At 41.2% G+C, this 18,136-nt stretch overlaps 1 long non-coding RNA gene across 1 annotated transcript; it reads right to left on the minus strand.

Annotated features, from left to right (window-relative positions):
* Positions 1–1,100: 1,100 nt before the first annotated feature.
* LOC134422775 (uncharacterized) lies at positions 1,101–11,231 on the minus strand. Its single transcript, XR_010028933.1, has 6 exons — positions 10,855–11,231; positions 10,070–10,138; positions 6,481–6,628; positions 5,537–5,920; positions 1,967–2,067; positions 1,101–1,315 (listed from the first exon to the last, which is right to left on the minus strand). It is a non-coding gene; the product is annotated as an uncharacterized LOC134422775 (long non-coding RNA).
* Positions 11,232–18,136: the final 6,905 nt, after the last annotated feature.

Here is an 18,136-nt window from a genome sequence, read left to right on the forward strand (position 1 = left end):
ATGCCATGGCTCCCCATGGGCAGTCCATCCCAGGCTGAAGGGGAGGAGCACAGGGATTTAAAGGATGCTTCACAGGACCAGGGGCAGAGGAGGTCACCCTACTGTGGGCTGGATAAACCCATCCAGGAGCAGAGGGGCTGTGCCCAGGGAGCCACCAGTGCCAGTGACAGCCACACCAGCGCCCAGGGCCCTCTCTTGTATGGCCTTGAAATTAGCTGCAGACAGGCAAAAGGGGGATTATTCAACATCGTGCCACAATTCTGGGAAAGAGAGCACAACTCAGGTCTGCTCCTCCCTTCCATTAATGTGCTGGGGAGGTGCAGAAAGGGCTCAGAGCAGCCTGGCCTTGAAGGGATGAGACCCAGGTTTTGCTGTCATGCCACATTAAAGCTTTGGGCTCCTGTTGCAGATGAAGGTACACGTTAGGTACCACACTGCTCAGGACTGTGGCACTTTTAAACATGACCAGAAGCAAGATTTCAGATACCATGGAAGCTTCAATGTCAGACATACAGGTGCCTCCTAATTTAGGCCCATCAAGGGCTGAGCCTCTGCTCAGTGTGCATTTGGAGGAGCACAGTTTGACAGGTGGAGGTGCTCAAAGTGGGACTAAGGTGTGCAGGAAATCTGGCAGCACATCTGCAAACTTCAGCCTCCTGCAAGTCACTTACCTAAAGTTCATTTTTAAGCTCAAACCCTCCAATATCTCCCTATAGTGGAATTTGAATGTCATAATTGTAATAAAAGACACACAAAACTAAATAAACCAACAAAAAAAAAAAACGCAACCAAAAAACTCTGAACACATGAACTGCAAAAATGTGCACTCTGCTTTACCTGTGTGAAATCTGGGCACTTTGTGAGCTGATGTGTTCCAGCCAGCTGTGCAGCAGAAGTGCCAGCAGACATACAACCCCCAGCTCCCCAGGCTGGGCATTCTCAACCCTGCAGCAGCAATCTGGAAGCAGGGAATGGCAGTAGGGTTCATGCACTCACAGACAAGTTTGCTCCACTGATAGTATTCAGAAAATGTGCTTATCATACAACTCTTTCAAATGTCCCTTCCAGTTCCCACTTCCTTCTTACCTGTGTGCCGGCTGCAGTGTGTGCCAGGACCACGGTGCTGTGTGTGGGTGGGGGCCCAGCGCTGATCCTGTGAGGCCCAGAGCTCCCTGGGCCGGCTGGATGGCAGCAGGATGGGCCACAGCCTCTGCTCCCCTCTCCACAGCCCTTCCCATTGCCTGAATTTCCCATGCTGCTGATCTCATTCACAGCCCCATCCATGACTCCAGGCTGATGAGCAGTCGCTGCTTTCCTACAGAAATGGGTGCAAAGAGACTTTTTTCCCACCAGAGAAATGTTGCCCTTGTTTTAGGCTGTAAAAAATGTTAAGCAGTATCCCAGGTCACCTATAACAGGAGAGCATTACCCTCTTCTTTCACCCTTCTCTTGGAGTCCTGAGAACACCTGAACTGCCCCTGTCTGTTGTGTAGCCAGACAGAAAAGCTGTGTCTCAGTGGTGAGGGACTGGATCACTGCACTAACTTTTATCCTCAGCAACAGGCTCCATGTATATCAGGACACAGTTTAAAAGGAATGATCATCTTTTTAATAGATCACATACTGAGTCGCAAGCTACATATTCAACAGAAAATCAAGCTAATTGCTCACTTCTTCTGAGATATCCCTGAAGGATAATCGACGTCTGCAGAGCTGTTTCTTAGTTGGAAACTAAATAATTAAGCTGAAGAAATGCATTTCTCTTTCAAGTTTCTCTCTGTATTTTCTTTTATTCTTCTTTGTACCAGATATGTCAGAATGAACATAAGCTATTGACTTTAATTAAAAATTAAAACTAGCTCTACTTTTGTTTGTTAAATCCACAGCTGTAAAACAAAAGAGACTGTCAAGACAGAAAGAGAAAACAGTTCAACGTTTCTGCCAGTCCCCATCCCTGCACACTTACCCAGCAAATTGTACACACACCACGCATCATCTCCTTCCTGCATGTAACTCAGGAGTCTTCAGCAGGATTTACTGCACTTGGAATTCAGCTTATAGCTACAGCTGTGTGGAATATAAATAAAGAAATGGACTGTACCATATGATAGATTCATAAATCCCCCAAATTTGATAGGAATCTTCTTTATTAATTTAACCTATTACTGGCTAATTCCTTATGTACTATAAATCTGCAAAGGTCAATCACCAAACAATAAGAAGGTAGGAAACACTAACAAGTCCTAATACAATAAGAATGTAAATCAATAGTCTAAATGAAGCCTTGTATTGCCAATGATGCATGAAAATGTATTATTGTCAGGGACTACAAGCGTGGGTTTCACTGAAAGCAATAAAATAAAAAGCCAAGTCTTTTGAGAGGAAGACAGTATAAACAGCATCTGTAAATACTGACTGTACAGTGAACTTTTCCGAAAGGGCAGCTTCAAGAATAGGCCCTTTCACTGAAAGGTACTTTCTTGCACAAAAAGTAAAAGGAAAAAGGTGCTGATACAATAAAGAAATACTTGACAAAGGCTAGCTCTGAACTATATGGATGTAAGAGAAGAACAAGTTTTGTATATTAAATACTGCATTTTAAACATACGTAAATAACTATTTCTATACATTAAACTTCAGAGCTGTTTATAAAGCTGCAGCCTCACTCCAGACAGAATCCTACAGCTAACTCCTTGCAAACAACTGTGCCAAGAGGACAGAGTTATTGCAGATGTGCACAGCTGGAGGAGGAAGCAGACCCCTCACCTGGAGGCTCACTGCATCTATTGCTGTGTACTGCAATTCAGAAAATTCCCATTTAGAAAATTCCTGCCTTCTTGAGTTTCTAACTGGTTCCGATGAGTGTTGAGGAAAAACACTATTTTTCAAACCAGCTCTTAATTCTAAAAGGCTGCTGAATGGTGTTGTGTTAGTAGGAGCAATTTAGCTTTATTAGCAGCGTGCCACGGGCTGCGTGAGCTCAGAGGAGCCTCGTGCTGCTCTAGTCTAGAATCTGTCACTGGGAGCTGAGCTGACACTGCAGGAAGGGTGCTACACACTCAGCCCCCAAGCCAGACATCCCATTTCACCTCTGACACTATTGAAGGAATTTCTCATGGCAGCAGAGGTTTGGCAAATATACTTCTCAAAATATTTTTGTGCTTCTCCATTTTCATTACAATTCTATGCCAAACTGCCAGTTGTGAGGGTCGTTTCACTTCCATGGCATTGTTAGAATATATTTCACAAGCAGTGTAGACAGCACTTACTGTGAAATCTGTATTTCTTATTTTCCTGCTGGTAGGAAAATAGAACACTTAAAATCAGTTGGGGACCTGAAGAGTCAGACCTGCTACAGGCAGGTCTAAATTGCTATTATAAAAAGGTCCATTAGCAGGTTTGATCTGAGCAAGGAGGGTGTGCTAGTTTACCATATTAGTGCGATTTCTTCCCAACCAAAGTCTGCTTATGAATTTCAGCAGTATTGAATTAAAGGAATCTGGTTTTAAGGCCAGGCATGGATACTGGAAACAGTCATATAATAATCTACTCTTATGGTTTAGGCAGAAAAAAAGGAAGCATTATTCTTTCTGAACATTTCCTTCCTCTTTATATCTTCAGATACTCTGCTTTTGCTAAGGTCATTGCATGAATTTAAGATACACCATTCTGGAAACTAAATTAGCCCTCATTTACTGGGAAGTTGAATGCAGCCAGACTAATGGTGGTGCAAATATAATTGGTTCCCAACATGTGTCAGTGTGTATACTCCTCAAGCCACGGAAAAGATGCATTATGGGACTAATTTTTAAATGTTAATGGATATTGGATGTTTGCCAGACACCCAGCTGCGCACAAAACATTGAGATGGTAAATAGCTCTTGATCTGTTTAGAAACAAATTATAATGGCTGTTTGGATTCCACATGACTGAAGGCATGGTAACCAGCACAGGCTCACAGGCTGACCCTATTAACTGCACTAAGGGGAATGCGCTGATTTTTAAAATCAAAATAAGAGACATAAAATAAGGCTATTAAGATGCCATTTAAATTATTTTAGATTAATATTAAACAAACAACATCTCAACAACAACCCATAGCACCTGTTACCATTGCCTACATAAACTAACTTACTTAAGGGACTTGTTTTTTCCTAGGTTTCTTTGGGAGGATTTAAAAAAAGAAATGCTTTGATCACACAATTAATTTGATTCTAAAGCTGAGGTCTGAGTGAAAAGCTTACCTGCACTTATAGAATAAAATCTCTCCTGCCACACATCAACAATGGGCCTCAGTTAGATGTACCAAGGAATAAGACCTCCCTTCTTTTGATATGTAATTTTACATATCATAATTTCATTTAAGGTCTAAAAATACCAGTATTTGCAGGAAATTCCCTACTTGAAATGTCTTACTAATTGTATTCATTTGGTCAGCAAAGCCCAACAGGGACTTTTTAATCAGCTGGATTAGGGGCTTTTGATTATTATACCATAGCATTAGCAGGAAGCACCATTTTGCAAGTGAAAATATACTAATTGTCAGCAACACAGGAGAGCTTTTTTCCATAAACCTGTGTTCAGCAGTTTGAGGCAAATAAATAAGACTGTCACATGTATATTAGGCGAGTTTCCCCTTTAGGATTTTGCTGCTGAGTTTGAAAAATTCTGAAAAAAAGCCCATACCAAAATTTCACCATAAAACCCTGCAACACAGGAGGCAATTCCAAGCAGAGAGTACAGTTTCATGGCATCAACAGGGAATGACTCAGTACTGCCTAAGAGCTGACTGTGCAATATCATTAAATCACAGACTGTCAATAATGCCAAATTTGTACTCCCCAAGTAACTCTGCAGTTGCAGCTTTGTATCTTGAATTTGTTTTTCCCAGCATCTATCCTATGGTTTTTAACTGGGTGCTTTCTGCTAATTTGGGTACCTTATATAGCTCACCTTCTGCTAATTTGGGTACGTTATATAGCTCACCTTCTGCTAATTTTGGTACCTTACGTAGCTCATCCTCTAGGATCAGAAATACAGGAATTTATTAGGAAAGGAAGCATAAGAGTTGCTTCTCAGACTTCTTCAGAATTCATTTTCTCTTTCTCAAAACAATGTTGCTTTCTCCAGATACAGAACATCTATGAAAATAAAAGCCTCCTGACCATTAGATGTGCTATTTTTAGAGGCACCATCAAAACGTGCCAAAGGAGGATATTTTTTCCTGATAGCTCAAAAATCTTGCTCCATTCTTACAGAGTAAGTAGAGACCTTGGAGGAATGTTTTGTCCTACTGCCAATTTCAAGTGACAAGAAAATGAGATGACAAAACCCAAAACCAAAGAGCGCCTCCCCGTGCTCAGCCCTGCAGGTGACCATGGGGAGGTGTGTCCCCATGGAGACACGGCCAGGCATTGCTGCCATCCTCAGCCCTGAGCCACCACTGCAGGGGCACCAGGACAGCCACAGCAGAGGGCTTTTGCTCTCCCGAAGAGTCCAGGCACTCCCAGGGCAGGAGCCACACAAACAACCTTACCTTCTCCTGCCAGCAGAATGTGAGAAAGCCTCAGCACTGTCTGCAGCTACAGGAATACTGCTGAAGAGCCTGGGTTTGGACTTGTGAGCTTTGGCAGTGAATTGTCCTTGGAAGAGGGCAGCTGAGGTGGTAACTGGATCTCCTCTGAGCTTCAGGAGGGAGGACTTTGTGCCTCTGATGCTGCACTGAGGAGATCTGCTGTGCTGCCAGCTCATGCTGCCTCCACCAATGCCAACAGGCGAAACACGAGGAGATGATGTCCCACAGGAGCCAGACGGGTGAAAACAAGCTCCTTGCTCATTCCTCATCCTGGCTGGGGGCTTGGGGTGTGCCCACAGCCACGTGGATTCACACCTTTATAATGCTGTAGCATCATCATACCAGCTGCAAGCAGACAAACAATTGAAGTTGCCTTTCCTAGTAAATCACTGACTCAACATCAGAATTCAGACAGCACAACTACTTCAAGGATCAAGCTATAACTTCAGTTATGTTAGCATAAATCTGAAATAATTCTGCTAAGGCTGGAGAATCTATTCCTAATTTTCAAAAGCAAATGAGAACAGTCTGACCAGCAGCATTCAGGGTTTGAATGACCTACATACAAAGTGTGTTTTTGCAGATACAGAGTAATTTCATTAGAGCACCCTGCAAAATCTTTTATTTGCATAGCTTGTTTCCATTTCTTTTTAGTGTAATGAGATTTCATGATGAAAGTCAAATACAATCTAGTATAGCAAAAGTGCATGTTACACTGATCCTAATAAGCCCAATGAAAATCAATAATGCTGCTAGTTTCCCTGAAATCAGCCTACATAAGCTCCAAGCACCATGTTCTGCCTAGAGCAGAGTATTAGCAGCTTATATAAGACAGATATTTCCTAGTAGAAAATCTGAAAACAGCTGCAATTGGGAAAGAGAAAATAAATAGCTGTTACAAATACCACAAAAAACTTGGGATCATTGCCTCCTGTCCTTAAGGTGTGGATAAAAGATCAGTTCCCTTTTCATCCAGTCACCAGCTGTACCAAAGCCCTGTGCTGGCTGCAGCCTGTATGAGGGGGTTTCTCCATGCCCTGGCTTCTCTGTGCCCTGCAAAAGAAAAACAGCATTGTCCACCCATCTGCTGAAAAAGGATGAGAAATTTTGCTCTGAGAGCAGAAGCCCATTTTCACTGGCATAGAAATGAGGGTTATAATAACACTGGGGGAAAAAAGTCAAGCCCACTGTCTCAAGGAGTGGTATTAAAAATTCAGGCAACCTGATGCAATGAACTTTGCCAAGATGCATGTACCATCTATCAAATTTCACTCCTTTTGCTTGCAGCCTGCCCTGCAGTCAGTAATGGGAAATGCTGAGCTAAGAGGGGAAGAGAGGGCAGGTCTGAAAGCAAAGACAAGAACACACAAACGTCAGGAGACAGAAACAGACAATTCATCTATATGTTATACAGTATATCTGTGAGCAATAGCCATCATTACAGAGATTTTCACTCTGCATGTATTCCAAATAAAATCCTTCTTTGAAGTTTGCCTCTTCTTAAATAAGCTAATAAATGTAGGAAGCTTAAAATATAATTTACATTGCATTAGCAGGCTATTTTTTATTTGCATAAGAAAACGTTTCTCTGTAATGATCTACCTTATGAATGACCTGGGGAAATAATTTCAGGTTGCTTTAAAATGCAACCATTTGTTTCTTATTGGTGAGTTCAATTTCACTAAAAGTTATGGAGTGAGCAGCAATTTGCAATATTGGATAGCCAAAGGTGCATAATTATTTCCAGTTTACTATTAAAATAATATTTAAATAATTCAGCATGCAGTTGCTTTTTCTTCTAATGATGTACTATTAACAGGTTGGCAGATTTGCAAGAGCAAGGCATTTTATGAATTTTTTGAATTAGGAAATTCTCACAAATGTGAGCACAAGCTTTTATTTTGTGTAATGTTTGCATGGTAAAGTCTTCCCTCAGGACAAGAATAGATTGAATTTTTGCAAGTGTACAACTTCATGTAAGTAGCACATTTGTATTTATTTACCAAATGTAAGTAGGGTAATCCTGAATAAAGTGATTGTATATAGGGACCAGGCATAGGTAGCATATAGCAAAATGTGCCATGGCTACATCAGAGATGTCCTCCTGCCTTCCACGGAGGATGGAGCAGGCTCGTTCTGCCTGGTTCAGAGGTTGTAGCAGCTTCTGCCTGTACATCACAGGTGTACGGTCCTGTTGCTATGGAGACGGGCTCAAATGAGCAGGAAATTTCATTTTGATAAAGTTCTATTCTTGGGCAGAGGAAGAAGGCTCTATATTCAGCATCACATACGGCATTTTTAATGTTTGAGACACATGTTCTGTAAACAACAACAGACTCAAAGAGCGAACTGCCTTCTCCCCCCTGCTGCCAGCACCTGTAAAGATCCCCTTGGAGCGGGTGGTGCAGCTGGGAACACCCATCCCTGCCTGGGCCCTGCTCTGTGCAGGGAGCTGGGAACATCCCTGCTGGGAACATCCCTCCCTACCCGGTCCCTGTCTGTGCAGGGAGCCCCAGCAGGGAGCGGGGCAGGGATGCAGGAGCAGCTCCCCAGCTCACACCAGCCCAGCCCTCCCTGCCCCGGGAACCAGTGGCCAAACCAGCGGGGCTTGAGTCAGCTGCAAAGTGGGGAATTATTGCAGGTGAAATGGTTCATTAATCTTAACTTATGTAAAAATATTAATGTTTGTTAAACAAAGAAATCAAACTTTTAAAATGGAAGATCTTCTCAATGTGATAAATCAAAACAGTGCTTTGAAAACAGTGAAATTAAATATTTCCGCTTTTTCCAGTTCTCCACATAACAGGATTTATGAACCCTATCAATTCACTAGGGCTGGCAGAAATTTGCTAAACAATTCCACAGATCAGAACCTGCATTTTTCAGGAGAAAGAGGATTTGATTGAAAGCTGCCTCCCAGCTCTCTTCATTAAGGTGAAAGCAAAGACAATATCATGGTGTGGAGAGCATCTGAAGGAGTTGCCTCTTCTTTTTCTTTAACCCCCAGCCCTCAGCAGCACCTTCTGCCCCAGGGACACCCCAGGGTGGGGATCCGTGGCTTTCCTCAGCTCCTGCCCAAGCCTGGGAGCCTCCTCAATTCAGTGTGTGTTCCATCCACAGAAGGAACAAAATCTAACTGTGGGCAAAGCCAGTGGGGGATAAAGCAGGAGCCAGGGACCAGCAGAGGCCTGGAGATGGCACAGAGTTGCCAAAGGGCAATGGAGCCCTGTGCCTGGGGGCTGAGGGGAGGGAAGTTCACTGATCACCTGGCAAATAAGGATCAGGAGATATTTGTTGTTATTTTGTTGTTATTTTTGTTCGGTGACTTGTGGTGGGTTTTTTCCTTTTCAATTTAAATCTCAGTATTTGATAGCTCCTAGCTATTTACATCTAGCAGCCTTATGCGAACAGTTAATGTACACAGACCTTTCTGGGATCATGGGGATTTTTTCTGCTCTAATTTGTGACAAAAATAATTTAAATATTATGGAATTTGCTACTACTCTTAGACTTTATGCAATGACTGGAAAGTACAGAGTATTAAAAGCCTTATAACTCAGAAACACCTTTCCTTAATATAACTAATGTCTCACTCAAAAAGCCATGGTGAAACCAATTCTGCTTCTGGCATATATTAAGCAGTAGTCATTGCTGGGAAGGCCTGTTGGCAAAACTGAGCCTTTAGCTATCATAATTCTTTCCTTAAACTATATCTTAACTTCCATAAATAACCAATGAAGTGGAATCTCCTTTTGCACCTCAGTATTTTGTTCTTTTATTACAAAAAAAAAAATCTATTTTGTACCATAATAATATCACTTGCCACAATAAAAAACAAGGATTAGTTTCTCCCCCATCCCCTCCTGCACCAAGCACCTAGACTGCAGTAAGATAAAGAAAAACCACAGAAAATGAAAAATATAAATAGTTATACTGGTAAATTGAAACACTTACTATCTTGGGGGGAAAACCTGTTATTAAAAAAAAAATACCTGAGATAGTGTCAGGCAGTGTGACAATGAAGATGTCACTACTAAACAGGACTTTTCAGTCTCCTAGCTGTCAATAATTAATACATTATTTACACTTGCACATTCTCATTTCCCAGCTTTCGAGATTTCATTTACGCTCTGATCCTTTGCTTAGCAGAAAACTTAACATCATTGCGACCTTCCTCTTCCCGACACCATGCACCTATCAAACAGAGAAGGGGAATAGCATCTAAAATGTGCATTTATTAAAGCAGAAAGCATCAGTTACTGGAAGAAGTGACAAATGCCAGTGTTTGCCACCATAAAATGGGAGTGAACCGAAAAGAAAAATCGATTAAGAAACCATCTTAACAATACTGTTCGCGGGGGCCCCAGCATTTGCATGTTTTAGGGAAATGTAGCTGAATGTTTCTAATTAAAACCCAAAGGAATTATCAAAGTAATGAAAGCCATGCCACAAAGTGCAGGCAACATTATGTTAAAGATACAACATTGTGACTACCTGAAATTAAGATATCCTGTTCGGTTGAAACAGCATTTTCCTCATCATGCTGGGGAGGTACAGCCACTCCTAGGAGAAACAGTGTCAGGCAGTCATATGAGATGTAAATCACTGCTACATCACACTGTACATAAATGTAGACATTTGTTTAGTATAAGGATATGCAAACTACCAGCATAAAATTTAACATATGTTAAAACTGTGCTGTAAGCAAGGATTGCCAGAACCATAGGTGACTGGGATAATCCTTTTGAAGTCAGTGACAAGTTTAATGCTGAAGCTAATTTTTCTGTTTTGAAAAACAAGTGTTTTGGACCTATCCTGGCACACTAACACCAGACAGTGGATGATCTGGAATTGAGAAAACCACATAATTTGTGATTTGGGCTCTCAGAAAATTTTTCTATTGACTTCGGCGGTTTTTGGAGCATGTCCTCAGTGCAATTAGAAACTATTAGGAATAATGGCAGCAATAATCCTACTCCAGCTGAGGAAATGCTGGGAAAAGGAGATAGCCCAGAGATGCTTTTCCACATGCCAAACAAGTTACTTTGCCATTTTTTTGGTTGGATTGAGTTTATGGTAATAATTGAGAAAACCTTGTTGTAAGTCTGTAGAAATGTGAAGCTCTGCTGTTACTTTCTGGTAGCTTTGCAGAAGGTGGCTGCATTGTCTCAGCCAGGCAGGCATTTCCTCCAGCTGCAGTTTGGCTACACAGCCAACACAACAATCATCTCAGGCAGGAGATGATTTCTACAGCATGACAGGTTCACAATTAACCTTACCACTGGCTCCCTTGCTCTCTCCAAGCTCTTCTGCTGAGGGAGTTCTTACACTGCTCTGTGGTGGGGATGGCATCCTTGTTAGGCATGCAGAGCCTGGCTGGATTTGGCACTTTCTGGACTTTCCTCTCAGGAGCTGTAATGACAGAGAAAACACAGACACACTGGACAGCCTCTGCAAACTGCTGCACCGTCTGCTTGGCCAAAAGGAGCACACCAGCCAGGAGGAAGCACTCAAGTGATGCAAACCTTGTCCTGTCTAAGGCTGGGCTTTGTCACTGTGTTCAGGCACTGTGGACACAGAAATCCACCCGAGGTGAACTTAACTTCAGTTCACCTAGGCACAAACACAGCAGCCATCCAAGGGTGCCACAAAATAATTGCAGTGATAACCACCTCCCACTTTTTTCTTGTACAGCCAGCATCAGCTGGCACTGTCAAAACCATGTAAAACAGGGAGGTCTGCATTAACTCTTATAACCACTGCAAAGTTAATATCTCATTAACTGACTTGCCATTGCAGGACATACTGACTCCAGTTTGTGCAGTCCCCTTCTCCTCATCATCAGCTGGTGACCTGCAGTTGGCACTGGAGTGGGCACAGCTTATTGCACCCGTGATGACTGCTGCATCCTACATCCCTTTCTGTTCCCAACCAGCTTTACAACAACTGATGGCTACAATGCCATAAAGAAAAAAAAAGTAGTTAATAGTCAACAAAAAGAAGTTCATGCATTATTTTGCATTCGGAGAAATTAGTATTATTCTCTGCAAATAAAAATTTCCAGGATGAATTCTTGCACGCCAGTTCTTAGCCAGGCACACAATATATTGGTTGAATTGTGTTTTCTTGTTAGCAATAGAGATTTTATGGCAGAGGCCCTGGCAGTCTTTATGATGGAGGAGCAAACACTACTGCATCTACTCTGACATAAAAAGTAATCATTTCTGGAAGATGCTATCACAGTGAAAATTCCAGGCGGTTGACTGGATTCAAATTGGTGAGCACCCAAACTGTGCCCAAATGCCACCCAGTTGTGAGATCTGTTCTGAATTCCTGAGCTATTAGGGGAATACAGTGTTTATGAGATGTGCCAGATTGATTGCATCTGCATGTAAATTCTTTTTTGCTTGTAACACAACAAATACACATGGAAATCAGACTAAAAATTTTCCTCTGCTGTCCTTATCTGTAAATACCTCCTGGATAAGGGATGGGCCAGCTTTATTTAATGAGTTAAGAAAATAGATCACTCTCCCCATAGAGTTGTTCCTCAGTTCTATTTGCTCCCATTTTTATGATTAACTACAAATGAAGAGTTTTGCAATATGAGTAATTCTGAAGAAATGTTGTTCCCCCATCAACTACGAGGGGAAAGTCTAGCTCTCCCTTCATCACCATGCACACCTTTGACTGAGAGAACATTCTTCTAAGTGTAGCATGAGATTACTGCTCCATAGAATGACTTGAGCACAGCTGAACCCTCAGCTCCTTGGGCTCAAACTGGGAGAAAATACACCAGACACTTTTGAGGACAGAAGTCTGACTACCTGTGTTTCTGCTTCAAAGCATGAGACTAGTCTGTGCCACAGATATTTCATGTATCATTTGGAGGAGGAATTCATTTATCTGTGAAGTACTGAAGGGGACAGGCTGTAAGGACCATGTGGCTGGGACAGCCTGCCTGAAGGGAGCAAAAGAAAGAAAGGGCAGAGCTATTTAGGAACAGAAGGAAAAGGAACCATTGATGAGAACAGAAAGTCTGAGGAAACAAAAGCAGGAGTGCCAGGGAGAGACCAGGAGACACCAGCATGGGGCAGGGAGAGCAGCAGGGCTGGGCTGGGCTGGCTCCCTGCTTCCCCTGCCACAGCTCACACTGCCTGGAAACAGGGCACGAAACTGCTGCAGTGACGTGCACAGGTACTATATACATGCAAATATAAGTTATACAGATAAGCAAATGTGTGGGGTTATGGATCTGGTTAAGCAGAGGCATAAACAAAACTAAATACTAAGGGCAGGTCTATTGATGCTCTTCTCCAAACCATAGGCTTTTTCTTTTCTTTTTTTTTTTTTTCTGTACTTTTTTTTTTAATGTTTTGTCTTGGAGATAAGAGGAAACAGAAGCAGCTTTGGTTTTATATGGTCAGGCTTGCTGCTTTTGATAGTTTTGGAACATAGCTGCTGATCCATTTAGAAAATACAATTTGGCAGCGTCAGCCCACGCTGTGTGCCGGTCTGTCATGTGGGGGTGGGGATGGAGAAGGAGCACAATGCAAAATGGGAACCGTGTGTAAAACCACAGTAACTCATCTCCAGAAGAGAAGCTTATGTAAATCACCATTAAAGCCTTTACTCTTGTTTGCTGATAAATTTATAGACATTAGCATCAAGGTAGCAATCAGGATTCATCAGCTTTACTTTTTTATAACCTGTTAGTCTCTGATAACTTCTCTCTTCAAGTGACATACTGTAACATTGTGCAGTATTAAATGATATGCACAAATAAGTACCTAATGGTAGATTTAAAGATGTTGCAGCAGTCCAAGTTCTTTCATTTTCCTGATTATAATGGCATTTGCATAATGTATGAATTCAAACATTATTGCTGTTAAATAATGCATAAATATTCTCCCATGCTGAAATACATCTATTTCCTCTCCATGAATTATTTTGAATGTATCATTCAGTTGTTTTTCTATTTAAAAATGTAGTTAGAACTCTGCATATATCAGTATTATGACTGGAAGAAGTATCATCACAAGTAGTTGGCTAACACTCCAAACTGTAAATGAAGTATACATTATTAAATGGGCCATTCCTTCCTTCTTCAGAAAGCATTATCACCAGAATACAATATTTAGCATTTCTGAAATGTCAGAAAGAAATGCAGGTACATATTTGATTATCTGTCAGGTCTTAGGAAAGAAAAAAAGAACAACAACATATTGCTACCTGACCTGAAGGGAATATGAACACAGTCATATATAAAGAGATAAATCTGTAAGAGGGGATTGTGTGAGTTCTTGAATAGGTCTTTGTGAAACTAAGCACCTTCAACACCCATTGACTTCCAATCCCATATCCCCCAGGTGATGGACCCTTTTATTTATATTTGACTCTGTGAAATGTGCCATCCAGCAAACTCTTAGATAAATTCTGTCAACACTGTCACAGAAGTCAGTTACATCAATGACAGATGACAGGATAAATAAAAGGACTTCAGGATTCAAGTAGCAAAAGTTGAGCACAAAAAAATTTAAGTCTGCACAACATCTAACCGTAAAAATGTCAAAATGAAAAGAACATAAAATGTATGTCCCTCCTGGGTCTATAGCCCAGCTGAAATGGTCAAAGAAGGTAAGGAATGTAATAAACACCCAAGGACACAAAAATATCTGGTCTGTATGCTTACCTAGAAATGTGCAAATGTACAATTTGCATGCTTCACTCTAGTGTCATTCCCCCCTGCTTGTGCCACTGCAAAATCTTATTCATGAAATATCTGCTTTTCTGCAATTGCAGTGCTTAAGTAAGATTTAAGTATTGACTTGTAATTGTGTTTCCTCTCTCTTTTCCCTCCTCTAAAACTGGTGATTCTTTTTTTAATTACTTTTTACTTGCCATGTAGACATGACTTAGTGTTTCAATTTGGGCTCTAACTTGCTGGATTCTATTGTCTCAGTCAATTTTCTGTTTGGTGAGGTAGGAAATAATCAAGTCTCCAATAAACATCATCTTTTTTTTAACATGTGTCATCTTTTACAATTTGTCATTATAATGCTAAAACATGTCTGCTTCATCAGTGCCATCACCATTACTTTACCCATATAAACACACACACCTATACATACATATGTGCAAAGAAACTATTTATTCTGTCAAATAGATTTTCTGTCATTGCTCCTCCCTTTTCCCCTTTACTGCTGTCGATGGTAGAATGGAAATGCACTTTTAAAACCTAATAAATTGATCCAGTGGTGAAATGAACGCATTTTGCTTACACTTCTTTAAAGCGAGTTTGCATAAAATAGAGAGCATTCTGAAATAGATTTGATCAACTTGAAACAACTGCAAATAAAGCACAGAAAATGTAGTTTCTTAAATTCAATACACTTGTTAACCCTAACAAAATGACTGTGAAAATTCATGTCAGTTTCTAGTGCACAGACATCTCAAAAAAGAAAAAGGAAAAAGAAAAGAGAAGTTACTGCACAAATGCTTTTACCACTCAGGGCTAAGCTCTCAAACCCAGGCAGTGAACCTTGGTTACTTTCTCTTTGGGAGAAACATCTGCAAAATGTAGGTGAGCTGGAATAGTCTTTTTTCTCCTGTTTAAACAAATTGTCTTGATGCCCAGTGTACAATTAGTGAAAGGCTGGAGGCAAATGGGCTCCTGGAGCAAAGCTGCCCTGTGTGATATGGGACATGCTGGACTTGAGCAATCTTCACAAGCCATAAAGAAAGGACAAGGCAGGTGGAAAGATATACATTCAAGTTAAAATCACCTTTGTTTAATTCACAAATGAATTGATGAAATATGAAACTCACCTCCTTACCTCATTGTGCGTTTGCTGTCAGGAGCAGAGGGGCACAGCTCAGAACAGAGACAAAAAGAGCAGCAGTGTACATCTGAAACACTTCTTCCCATGGGTCCCATGCTTTTGATTTCTGCCTTTAATACTGATAAGAAGTGACAGTAGTTGGATAAAACAATCAAAATTGGAGTTGAGGAGCTTATAAACCTCCTGACACTTCAATAAGCCAAAAGCCAATACAAACTTTAAAAAAAATCATATATCCATTTTGACTCTGCAAGGCCACACAAAGCAGAACTGAAACACACTCAGAGGGCTAGAAGTTTATCTCCTGATTTATTTTACTCTCATTTCATAAATTTTAAATAAAAAAAATAAATGCTAAATTCTACATGGAGAAGTAAAATCTTTTATAATCTTTTAGACAGTTACAGCCAGTTCTCAGAAGAGCTTTATGCCTGCTGCTAAATGTCTACAAATCAATATTTAATATTTTGGAAGATGAAGTCTTAATTATCCATCTCCCCTTTAAGCATCAAACCAAGTTTCATTGAAAATACAACTATTGTGCTTATTAACACTCCTTTTCCTGTGGGCCAGAGAGAAACACTTCCAAGCACATTTCTTGTTTGCCTGACTTTAATTTCACCTGATTTTATTCATCTATAAGTTGATCTTGGATGGTTTCTAAAAACTCCTGCCACAGTCAATGGCACATCCAAGCACTTTGGGCAAGAGAGTTGTTTCAGGTAACACTGTGAGTTGAGATTTGCTGTCATTCCCCAGTGCCCCCCAAGCTGGCACTCAAAGCACAAACTCGTCCTTACATGTGTTGTTTACATGTAACCTCCCACCAGCACTTCCTGCAGGACACCCTTCTAAAAGACCAAACTTTTGTATAAGAACGTGTGGCTTTATGTGGCTAATATGTATTTTAAAAAGAGTTATTTAAAACAGATAAAATCCCAACTCAGAGCACCAGTCCAACCTTGCAGCACAAAGGCACAGAGGACGGGCTTGGTGGTGGCTCAGCCATGGCCAGGTGGCCACCCTGTGAGAAAGACCAGCCAGATCAGAGCTCTCCCAGCGTTTCCCTTTTGGCCAGCTCAGATCCCATTGCCTGCTCCTCTGTGCCATTCCCAGCTGCCAGCAGCTGCCAGCAGGAACTGCTGCTGCTCTGCCACCAGTGGGAGGCTCTGAGATGGGATGGTGTCCCCAGCACCTCTGAGAACAGAGGCAGGCTACCCCAAACCAGCTGGTGTGTGGCATCCTGGCTCCCTTTGAAATGATAACCCCTTGGCAAGGTCTTCCCGTGATCAAAAAACATCTGAGACATCTCACAGGGAAGAAGAGGGGAAAATGGAGCCTTCAGGGCATCATGCCTTCAAAGAACCCAGCTGAGCAGCCTGGCAGTCTGCCTAGTGCAGGGAGGGCTTCCCTGGCAGATCTGTGATGTGCACACCTTTCAGTCTCCAGCCAGCTATTTTTGTGGTGGCTTCAGACAAGTGGAGAGTGTATTGAAGATGCACTCTCTAGCAACTCTCATTTCTTTGAAGAGTTTTGGTGGAATGGTAACATCTTTCCACCCTTTCCTATTTCATACTTGTGTTCAGGCATTAAGAGAATTCCATTGCATAATTCAATGACAATCACAGGTGACAGCCATCAGTGCAGCTCTGCTGAATCCAAGAGCCCCATGCTGACTTACTCAAATTTCTGGCCACAAGCTACTTCAAGGGATTTAATTTACTGCACAGAAAATTTCTTCAAAAGATTTTTTTTTCCTCTGGATGGAAACTGTCCTCAATACCATGAGTGCACAGCAGCTGTATCAAGCATTTGGTCCACTAATTAAGAGAACTAGAATAATCAGCTTTAAAGCTCTAATACCCATCTCTAAATACCTCTAAATTATTTCAAACTAATTTCTACACAACCAGTGGACAGTACTACTTCTTACAGAGGCATGTCATACTGGTATAACCTGAGGCATTTTTACTTTGTCTGGTTTTATTTTTTGGGGGGGAAAATTATTAGCAATCTGATCCTCCCCATTTAGGGTTAAAAAAGAGACTTTTTTTCCTGGCATGAGTAGAATCAAGATCAAACCCTAAATAAATGCCTTCCCTAGAGGACCAGGATATGCTGGTGTGAGAGATTGCTTCAGCAAGCAGAAAAATGAGCTGGAACTTCTACTTTTGCTTTGTCCTTTGCATTTTTCATACTCTGTATTGACAGCTTCTAGATGTGCAGCATTCTGTGGCTGGTGATCCTTCCTACGCCCATGTACTTGGCTGTCTACAACCCTATTAACCTCAGATTTATTAGCTAGTTTGTCAGCCACTTACACTGTCAACTTCCCAAAAGGCAAATACATCCCTATGGGAAGATGCACCAAAAAGACAGCAATGGAAAAAAGCACAATCCATCTCACCTTTTAAAAGTTTAAAACCATTTAAACAAAAAGTGAATATTCTAAATGCATGCAACAAAGCTTTTAAATTTAAGTCAAGGTTAAAACACATGTAGCAAACTTCAGTATTCCTCTTACCTTCAGTATTCCTTCTTACCTTCAGAAAATATTATTTTCTTGTTATTTTGTCTTGCTGGAGGAGAGACAAATACATTGACTTATCAAAAAAGATCACAGTGGATATTTGGTGGGAAAGTAAGATAGTAATAATGAAAAAAGCCATAATAATGAAAAGATTTTTTTGTGTGATAAAGGTGGGTGATAAAACACCTC

This window comes from Melospiza melodia, chromosome 11 (genome assembly GCF_035770615.1).
Source record: "Melospiza melodia melodia isolate bMelMel2 chromosome 11, bMelMel2.pri, whole genome shotgun sequence".
In the NCBI taxonomy this organism is placed as follows: Eukaryota; Metazoa; Chordata; class Aves; order Passeriformes; family Passerellidae; genus Melospiza; species Melospiza melodia.